The following is a 9421-nucleotide window of genomic DNA, read 5'->3' on the forward strand; positions in this document are numbered from 1 at the left end:
AAAAGGAAAACGTTAAAAATCTACTTGTATTGTATAATCAGTGATGAACTGCTTATTAGGATTATTTAGTTATTGGTAAACATGAGCTACTCCTTAATTGTGAAGATTCTTAAAAATCAGGTTACTAAAGAATCTAAAAGAATACCTCATGGATTTCTGTGAGGATGAAGTGAATTAATAAATCTAAAACATATAGCACAGTGCTTGTCAAAAAAATAGTACTATGCAATAATTGTAGAATAAATTCTTTTAAAAATACAACCCTATGTCTTTCTCTTAAAACTCAGTGGAAGTAGTTTCCAAGGGGTCCACAAACAGGGATGTGCCTTATTCTAAACAGCTCTTTGCTTTTCCTGGGTGACTTATCTCCTTTTACTTTCTAGGCCATTGTGCCCAGCTACTCTCTTAAAAAACCTTAAGGGTTTAAGATACATGGGTGGAGATGGGGAGATTAGGTATGTGTTGTCTTGAGAAGCTGTCAGGAAACATGAAGGGCATGAGATTTTATCCTCCTTGCAAGTTAACAAAGTAGTCTGCCACAGCCTTGAGGATGATGTCAGAAGACACAAGACTCCTAGGTCAGAGACAAAGGACTGCATTTTTCACTCACAGAACAGACACATGAGGATCAGGCTCAATTGGTCAGCTGCTTCTCCATATTCCACATGGATGATGCAGAGGACCAGGTGGATGTTGCACATATACTGAATTTGCATCACACTTGAGGAACCCTGGCCTGGGGAACCTAAATTGTGTAATAGGCTTCAAGCAAACCCACTCTTTGCCCTGCAGGTAGGCATTATCTTTATTATACTGGGAAGTAAGCAAATCTTCCCTTTGCTCTGGCAGGCTTTATTATGTCTATCCTCCAATGCTATTTACTACATGAGCATCCTTAGAAAAATAGAGCAGAAAGAAATAGCTGTTAGTGCTGCACTTCCTGGACATTCAGAAATGCAAGAGTTTCATAACAAATGAGACTCCTGGGAAGGGGCTGTGATGAGCTTAGGAAACCATGAAGACTATCAGTGGTTTATAGGATGGTAAAGTTGAGATCTACTGGTCAACTGATATAATGCATGGCTTTGTGATGAAGGGATATGAATAGACACTTTAGGAAGGTTATCAAATAAGAAAAAAATATTACTGACTCTCTCTTTGGGACAATGAGCTGCTTAGAGATAGAGTGTTTTCTTTTTCATGAACTACAAGAAAAGCAGCTACTATTTATTAGGTGGATACTATGCACAGTTGGTAATACTCTACCCTTTGCTTAGATTAGCAATCATCATCACTGTAACATTATGTATGTTTTCCTCACTATAAAGATGAGGTACAGATCAAGATTATGATCATAACAAATCAAGTTTATTATATCACATAGAAACTAAAATGTGGAGAACTGAAGGACCTGTCTAAAAAATCCTAGGGAAGGCATTTTGTGTCTGGAGCATTGCTTTGTCAGCTCGTTAGGAGCAGCTGGAGGGTTGATAAACTAAAACACCTTCTCTCTCCATTCTTTTTCTTTCTCTTTTAAAGAATAATTTCTATTTTATTTTATTTAGTTATTATTATTCTTCAATTTGACCAGAGAGAGACAGAGAGATAGAGGGAGAGAGAGAAAGCAAGCTGCTAGGTTCAGGACTAGAACCACAGTTAACCATGTAAGTCCAGTGCCTTAACCACCATTCCACCTGCTGGCCCCTTTCTCCATTCCTAACAACAGTGTTTGAAAATCAAAATCTCTGACCATGAGGTGCTCGCTTCGGCAGCACATATACTAAAATTGGAATGATACAGAGAAGATTAGCATGGCCCCTGCGCAAGGATGACACAAAAATTCGTGAAGTGTTCCATATTTTTCATATAGTCTCAGGATATCCTACTTGGTTTATAAATAAGTTTATGCTTTAAATAAACACTAAATCATGGAACCAAAAAAAAAATCTCTGACCATGGGGAGAAAGATGTAGAGAAACATGAGTCATTGCTATAGATCATCATATTTAATATCTATTGATCAAAAATTGATAATCAGGAAGTAGTAAGGAATGGTGACATATTTACATCCATGTCTATCTTAGTGGGTAATCATGATAAAAATATTTATCCACAGTATATTAGTCTTCTTGCACTACATAACAAAATACCCAGGATTGGGTGGCTTAATTAATGAACATTTATATTTATAATAACTTTTAAGGATGGACATTCAAGATCAAGTTGCTAACAGAGTCTGTTTCAGATAAGATCTCTTTCCTCCCTAGCTTCAGATGACTCTTTTCTCTGTGTGCCCCTACACAGCCTATTTTCTGTGCATATAAGGAGAGAGTGCTCTGCTTTTTAGTGCAGACCAGAGACCTCTTTTGGCTTATATCTCTACCCTTAGGGCCTCATTTAACCTTTTTTTAATGAAAGAGAGAAAGAGGGGAAAGGAGAGAGTAGCATTAACCACAGGGTCTCACTGGGCTACAATCCTATAGCCTTAGCCTCCCAGGTAGCTAGGATTACAGGCATACACTGCCTGCCTGGTATGATTAGGTTGGTTCAGAATCTGAACCCTGAAGACTTCCATGAAGCTCCGGCATTTACAGCAATACTATACTGCCTGTGCTACCATGACTGGGCTACATCATTTAATCTTATTTTTTTTAGAATTTTTAATTTCATTTTATTTATTATTATTGTTGAACCAGAAATACAGAGAGAGAGGGAGAGAAAGCAATCAGGTCCTGGACTCAAACCACGGTCAGCCATGTGGGAGTCTGACACCTTAACCACCACACCAACTGCTAGCCCTACTTTATTACCTTCTTATTGATCCTGTTTCCAGATATAGTGGGTGATCAGAAAAGTCATGATGAAGTTTTGCATAGAAAAGCAGAAAAAAAAGTTATGACTTTTCTGAAAACCCAATAGTTAGATTGGAAGTTAGGGCTTCAATCTACAAATTCATGGGCGGTGGTATAATTCAGTCTGTAATACTGTCTTCAGATAAGAAAATGAAACAGGAAAATTAGCAGCATCTGCCTTACAGGATTAAAAGAGATACTATCTTGTATAGTGTCTAGAATACTGTGAGTACTCATAAATGTCACCTGCCTTCTTTATGTTTTGATGATCAGTGAAGGCAAGAATTGGTTTATAGCCTGCTAGAGCAGGGAGCAGTCATGAGAGGTTAGGGAATAGATAGGATGGAGATGGATGGCATATTTGTTTTATTTGGCTGCTTTCCAAATTACCACAAATTTAATGGTTTAAGACAACATACATTTATTATCCACATTTTTCATGGAGCACGAGATCAGGCACAGCTTAACTGGGTTTCTTGTTCATGATCTCACAAGGTTGAGATCAAGTTGTTGGTTGGGTTGCATTCTTTTCTGGAGCCTGGGTCCTCTTCCGAGCTCTTAATATTGTTTGAGGAATTCAGCTTCTTATAGTTGCTGAACTGATAACATTTTCTTGGTATCTGACAGTGGCTGAGGCCACTCTCAGCTCCTAAAGGTCACTCACATTCCTTGCCACATGGTCCTTACAAAACCTCTCTAAAATCTTGGAAGCTTAATTTGTCAAAGCTAGCTGAAGAATTCTCTCTCTAGTGTGCAGATAAAGTCTCATGAAATTTCATGTAATCATGCAGTGACATCCCATCACCCTTGTCATATTTTATTAATTAGAAGCAAGTTCTACTCAGGCTCAAAAAAATACAAAGCTTTGACTCACTGGGGGTCACAGTATGTCAGCACAGATGGGATGGAAAAAAAGAATGGTGCTCATGGCAATTGCCATTTTCTTTGTACGCCATCTCTGTCACATACGCCATGAGTAATCAACCTTGTGTGTGGATTGGCTCCATGGGATAGAACCATGAATGTGGCTGCTTAGTTTTTAGATGACACAAAAATGCACAGGGTGCTAAGAGTCTAAAAGGCAGTAGTAGAATTTCTAGTGTTAGTGGGAAAAGGAGAAACTAGATCCTCTAAAAGAATATAAATTTAAGTTAGAACAAATTCACTGTCACTTATTTGAAGATGCAAACTAAAGGGTCCTTGGAATAGCAAAGAATTGGGGCCAGCAGATTAAATGGCATAACGGTCATGTCGCTGGACTCCCATGTACATAATCAACCACAGTATGAGTCCTAGACCTGGTGGCTTAAGCTTCACACCAGGCACGTGTGTGTGCATGCCAAAATCCCAAAAGGAGAATGAAGGAAAAGGAGTGCAGTGCGGTGTGGCCATCCCTCTGGGGAGGTGAGTTCTCATTTTCTGTCTCTCTCTGTCTCTGGTGAGTACATGCAGCCTATAGCAAAAATCTCTCTCTCTCTCTTAAAAGAAAAAAGAATAACAAAGAATTTATAAATTGTTTAGAGAAAGATTTTGTTGTCTTAATTCTTCCAAGGTAAGTAAGAATGAAGCATTTACTAGTAAATAAGCATTTACATATTTATAGTGACATTAGATAAATGTATAATTTCTCTGAGTACTTCTTCTTCTATATAAAGCATTGAACTCTGCAAGTGAAAAATGCTGTTAATTCCCTAATGTGGCCCACAGAGAAAGTTCAGCATTTGGAGAAACTTCAGGAAGGAATACTTGCATTGATTATGAGGGAGAAGGATTGGTTGTGATAAAGGCCCTTTCTCTCTACCTGTGGTCGAAAGAGGACTTGAACCTGGGGGGTGGTCTGGCTTCAGGCTGTGTTCTGACCCTCTAGTTGCTGCTAGTAGGTAGGTGACCCTGACTTGAGTTGCTCCATTTCACAGTTCTAGTCTTTTTCTAAGGTTTCGTTGTGTCAGTATCCTTACACAGAATGCGATACTTACATTCTTATAACAAATTTCTTGTGAAGTTTTATTAACCATTTATTAAAGTTAGGTTTTTGTTACCTGCACTAAAAGTAATTTACTATGACAGTGTTGACCTATATAATAAAAAAGCTGTGAAGACTTCATGATTGTTTCTTTAGCTCTAGATGTTAATCTCTGGCTGTGTAGACTCCAACAGGAAGTGGGTTTAAGTTTCAAGAAGAGCATTTTGTTAGATCATGGGAGTGTGTGAGTAGCCTAATAAACATAGGAAAGTGATGAATTAGGTTCTTTGTTTTTTGGAGAGATTTTTCGCTATAGGGCACCATTCCACCTGCTGGCCCCTTTCTCCATTCCTAACAACAGTGTTTGAAAATCAAAATCTCTGACCATGAGGTGCTCGCTTCGGCAGCACATATACTAAAATTGGAATGATACAGAGAAGATTAGCATGGCCCCTGCGCAAGGATGACACAAAAATTCGTGAAGTGTTCCATATTTTTCATATAGTCTCAGGATATCCTACTTGGTTTATAAATAAGTTTATGCTTTAAATAAACACTAAATCATGGAACCAAAAAAAAAATCTCTGACCATGGGGAGAAAGATGTAGAGAAACATGAGTCATTGCTATAGATCATCATATTTAATATCTATTGATCAAAAATTGATAATCAGGAAGTAGTAAGGAATGGTGACATATTTACATCCATGTCTATCTTAGTGGGTAATCATGATAAAAATATTTATCCACAGTATATTAGTCTTCTTGCACTACATAACAAAATACCCAGGATTGGGTGGCTTAATTAATGAACATTTATATTTATAATAACTTTTAAGGATGGACATTCAAGATCAAGTTGCTAACAGAGTCTGTTTCAGATAAGATCTCTTTCCCTGTGTGCCCCTACACAGCCTATTTTCTGTGCATATAAGGAGAGAGTGCTCTGCTTTTTAGTGCAGACCAGAGACCTCTTTTGGCTTATATCTCTACCCTTAGGGCCTCATTTAACCTTTTTTTAATGAAAGAGAGAAAGAGGGGAAAGGAGAGAGTAGCATTAACCACAGGGTCTCACTGGGCTACAATCCTATAGCCTTAGCCTCCCAGGTAGCTAGGATTACAGGCATACACTGCCTGCCTGGTATGATTAGGTTGGTTCAGAATCTGAACCCTGAAGACTTCCATGAAGCTCCGGCATTTACAGCAATACTATACTGCCTGTGCTACCATGACTGGGCTACATCATTTAATCTTATTTTTTTTAGAATTTTTAATTTCATTTTATTTATTATTATTGTTGAACCAGAAATACAGAGAGAGAGGGAGAGAAAGCAATCAGGTCCTGGACTCAAACCATGGTCAGCCATGTGGGAGTCTGACACCTTAACCACCACACCAACTGCTAGCCCTACTTTATTACCTTCTTATTGATCCTGTTTCCAGATATAGTGGGTGATCAGAAAAGTCATGATGAAGTTTTGCATAGAAAAGCAGAAAAAAAAGTTATGACTTTTCTGAAAACCCAATAGTTAGATTGGAAGTTAGGGCTTCAATCTACAAATTCATGGGCGGTGGTATAATTCAGTCTGTAATACTGTCTTCAGATAAGAAAATGAAACAGGAAAATTAGCAGCATCTGCCTTACAGGATTAAAAGAGATACTATCTTGTATAGTGTCTAGAATACTGTGAGTACTCATAAATGTCACCTGCCTTCTTTATGTTTTGATGATCAGTGAAGGCAAGAATTGGTTTATAGCCTGCTAGAGCAGGGAGCAGTCATGAGAGGTTAGGGAATAGATAGGATGGAGATGGATGGCATATTTGTTTTATTTGGCTGCTTTCCAAATTACCACAAATTTAATGGTTTAAGACAACATACATTTATTATCCACATTTTTCATGGAGCACGAGATCAGGCACAGCTTAACTGGGTTTCTTGTTCATGATCTCACAAGGTTGAGATCAAGTTGTTGGTTGGGTTGCATTCTTTTCTGGAGCCTGGGTCCTCTTCCGAGCTCTTAATATTGTTTGAGGAATTCAGCTTCTTATAGTTGCTGAACTGATAACATTTTCTTGGTATCTGACAGTGGCTGAGGCCACTCTCAGCTCCTAAAGGTCACTCACATTCCTTGCCACATGGTCCTTACAAAACCTCTCTAAAATCTTGGAAGCTTAATTTGTCAAAGCTAGCTGAAGAATTCTCTCTCTAGTGTGCAGATAAAGTCTCATGAAATTTCATGTAATCATGCAGTGACATCCCATCACCCTTGTCATATTTTATTAATTAGAAGCAAGTTCTACTCAGGCTCAAAAAAATACAAAGCTTTGACTCACTGGGGGTCACAGTATGTCAGCACAGATGGGATGGAAAAAAAGAATGGTGCTCATGGCAATTGCCATTTTCTTTGTACGCCATCTCTGTCACATACGCCATGAGTAATCAACCTTGTGTGTGGATTGGCTCCATGGGATAGAACCATGAATGTGGCTGCTTAGTTTTTAGATGACACAAAAATGCACAGGGTGCTAAGAGTCTAAAAGGCAGTAGTAGAATTTCTAGTGTTAGTGGGAAAAGGAGAAACTAGATCCTCTAAAAGAATATAAATTTAAGTTAGAACAAATTCACTGTCACTTATTTGAAGATGCAAACTAAAGGGTCCTTGGAATAGCAAAGAATTGGGGCCAGCAGATTAAATGGCATAACGGTCATGTCGCTGGACTCCCATGTACATAATCAACCACAGTATGAGTCCTAGACCTGGTGGCTTAAGCTTCACACCAGGCACGTGTGTGTGCATGCCAAAATCCCAAAAGGAGAATGAAGGAAAAGGAGTGCAGTGCGGTGTGGCCATCCCTCTGGGGAGGTGAGTTCTCATTTTCTGTCTCTCTCTGTCTCTGGTGAGTACATGCAGCCTATAGCAAAAATCTCTCTCTCTCTCTTAAAAGAAAAAAGAATAACAAAGAATTTATAAATTGTTTAGAGAAAGATTTTGTTGTCTTAATTCTTCCAAGGTAAGTAAGAATGAAGCATTTACTAGTAAATAAGCATTTACATATTTATAGTGACATTAGATAAATGTATAATTTCTCTGAGTACTTCTTCTTCTATATAAAGCATTGAACTCTGCAAGTGAAAAATGCTGTTAATTCCCTAATGTGGCCCACAGAGAAAGTTCAGCATTTGGAGAAACTTCAGGAAGGAATACTTGCATTGATTATGAGGGAGAAGGATTGGTTGTGATAAAGGCCCTTTCTCTCTACCTGTGGTCGAAAGAGGACTTGAACCTGGGGGGTGGTCTGGCTTCAGGCTGTGTTCTGACCCTCTAGTTGCTGCTAGTAGGTAGGTGACCCTGACTTGAGTTGCTCCATTTCACAGTTCTAGTCTTTTTCTAAGGTTTCGTTGTGTCAGTATCCTTACACAGAATGCGATACTTACATTCTTATAACAAATTTCTTGTGAAGTTTTATTAACCATTTATTAAAGTTAGGTTTTTGTTACCTGCACTAAAAGTAATTTACTATGACAGTGTTGACCTATATAATAAAAAAGCTGTGAAGACTTCATGATTGTTTCTTTAGCTCTAGATGTTAATCTCTGGCTGTGTAGACTCCAACAGGAAGTGGGTTTAAGTTTCAAGAAGAGCATTTTGTTAGATCATGGGAGTGTGTGAGTAGCCTAATAAACATAGGAAAGTGATGAATTAGGTTCTTTGTTTTTTGGAGAGATTTTTCGCTATAGGGCACGTGCACTCGCCAAACAGAGAGAGACATAGAGACAGAAAGCGAGAAATGACCCCCCAGGGGAGATGGTCACGCCACAATCCCTTCTCCTCCATTCTCCTCTCAGGATCTTGGGCACGCACGCACACGCACCCGGCATGAGTTTTAAGCCACCGGGTCCAGGACGCGAACTGCAGTCAACTACATGGGAGTCCAGTGACATAGCCATTATGCTATCTGCTAGTGCCCATGAATTAGGTTCTTGAGGTCTTCACAAATGAGATAAATTACAAACCCTGTGCAGCAGGAGGCTAGAGCTGAAGATCTTTTGAAGTCACTTCCCACTATACATTTCTTTTTTTAGTGCAATTTTATTTTAAAATTTATTATTATTATTTATACATTCAATTGCTATACATCATTTAGATTGTAAAGAGACTTTACCCAGCATGATATACACCTCAGTCTAGTCCAGTTAAGAATACTATACACATCATCATTGACAGGTAATATCCCACTGTATTTTTCTGAATATGATGCACAAAAAGTGAAAATGGAACAGAAGATTGCAGATCACATCCTTCTGCTCACCTCTGAATGCTTAGATTGAACTTCATGAATTAGGAAGAAGCACACCATCCAACAGATGATTAGAAATCACTGCAGGATCATAAGACATATGGGAAAGCAAGACAATACCTCTCCTCCAAGGGAAAAGAATAACATGTCTTCATCCTCAGACCATACAATAAAACTCATGGAAATGTCTGATAAGGATTTTAGAATATTCATAATGACAAAGCTAACAGAGATGGAAGAGAAGAGAATGAACTGCAGAAGAGGCAGGAGAAAGGAGCTGACGAGTTCTAGGAGGTGAGGAAATTC

The 9421-nt window shown here is 38.6% G+C and overlaps 2 non-coding genes across 2 annotated transcripts; both read left to right on the top strand.

Annotated features, from left to right (window-relative positions):
* Nucleotides 1-1756: 1756 nt before the first annotated feature.
* LOC114006490 (U6 spliceosomal RNA) lies at nt 1757-1863 on the top strand. Its single transcript, XR_003548197.1, has one exon. It is a non-coding gene; the product is annotated as a U6 spliceosomal RNA (small nuclear RNA).
* A 3343-nt stretch (nt 1864-5206) lies between these two features.
* LOC114006491 (U6 spliceosomal RNA) lies at nt 5207-5313 on the top strand. The gene has a single exon (XR_003548198.1). It is a non-coding gene; the product is annotated as a U6 spliceosomal RNA (small nuclear RNA).
* Nucleotides 5314-9421: the final 4108 nt, after the last annotated feature.

This window comes from Tupaia chinensis, unplaced genomic scaffold (genome assembly GCF_000334495.1).
Source record: "Tupaia chinensis unplaced genomic scaffold, TupChi_1.0 Scaffold148296_1, whole genome shotgun sequence".
Classification (NCBI taxonomy): domain Eukaryota; kingdom Metazoa; phylum Chordata; class Mammalia; order Scandentia; family Tupaiidae; genus Tupaia; species Tupaia belangeri.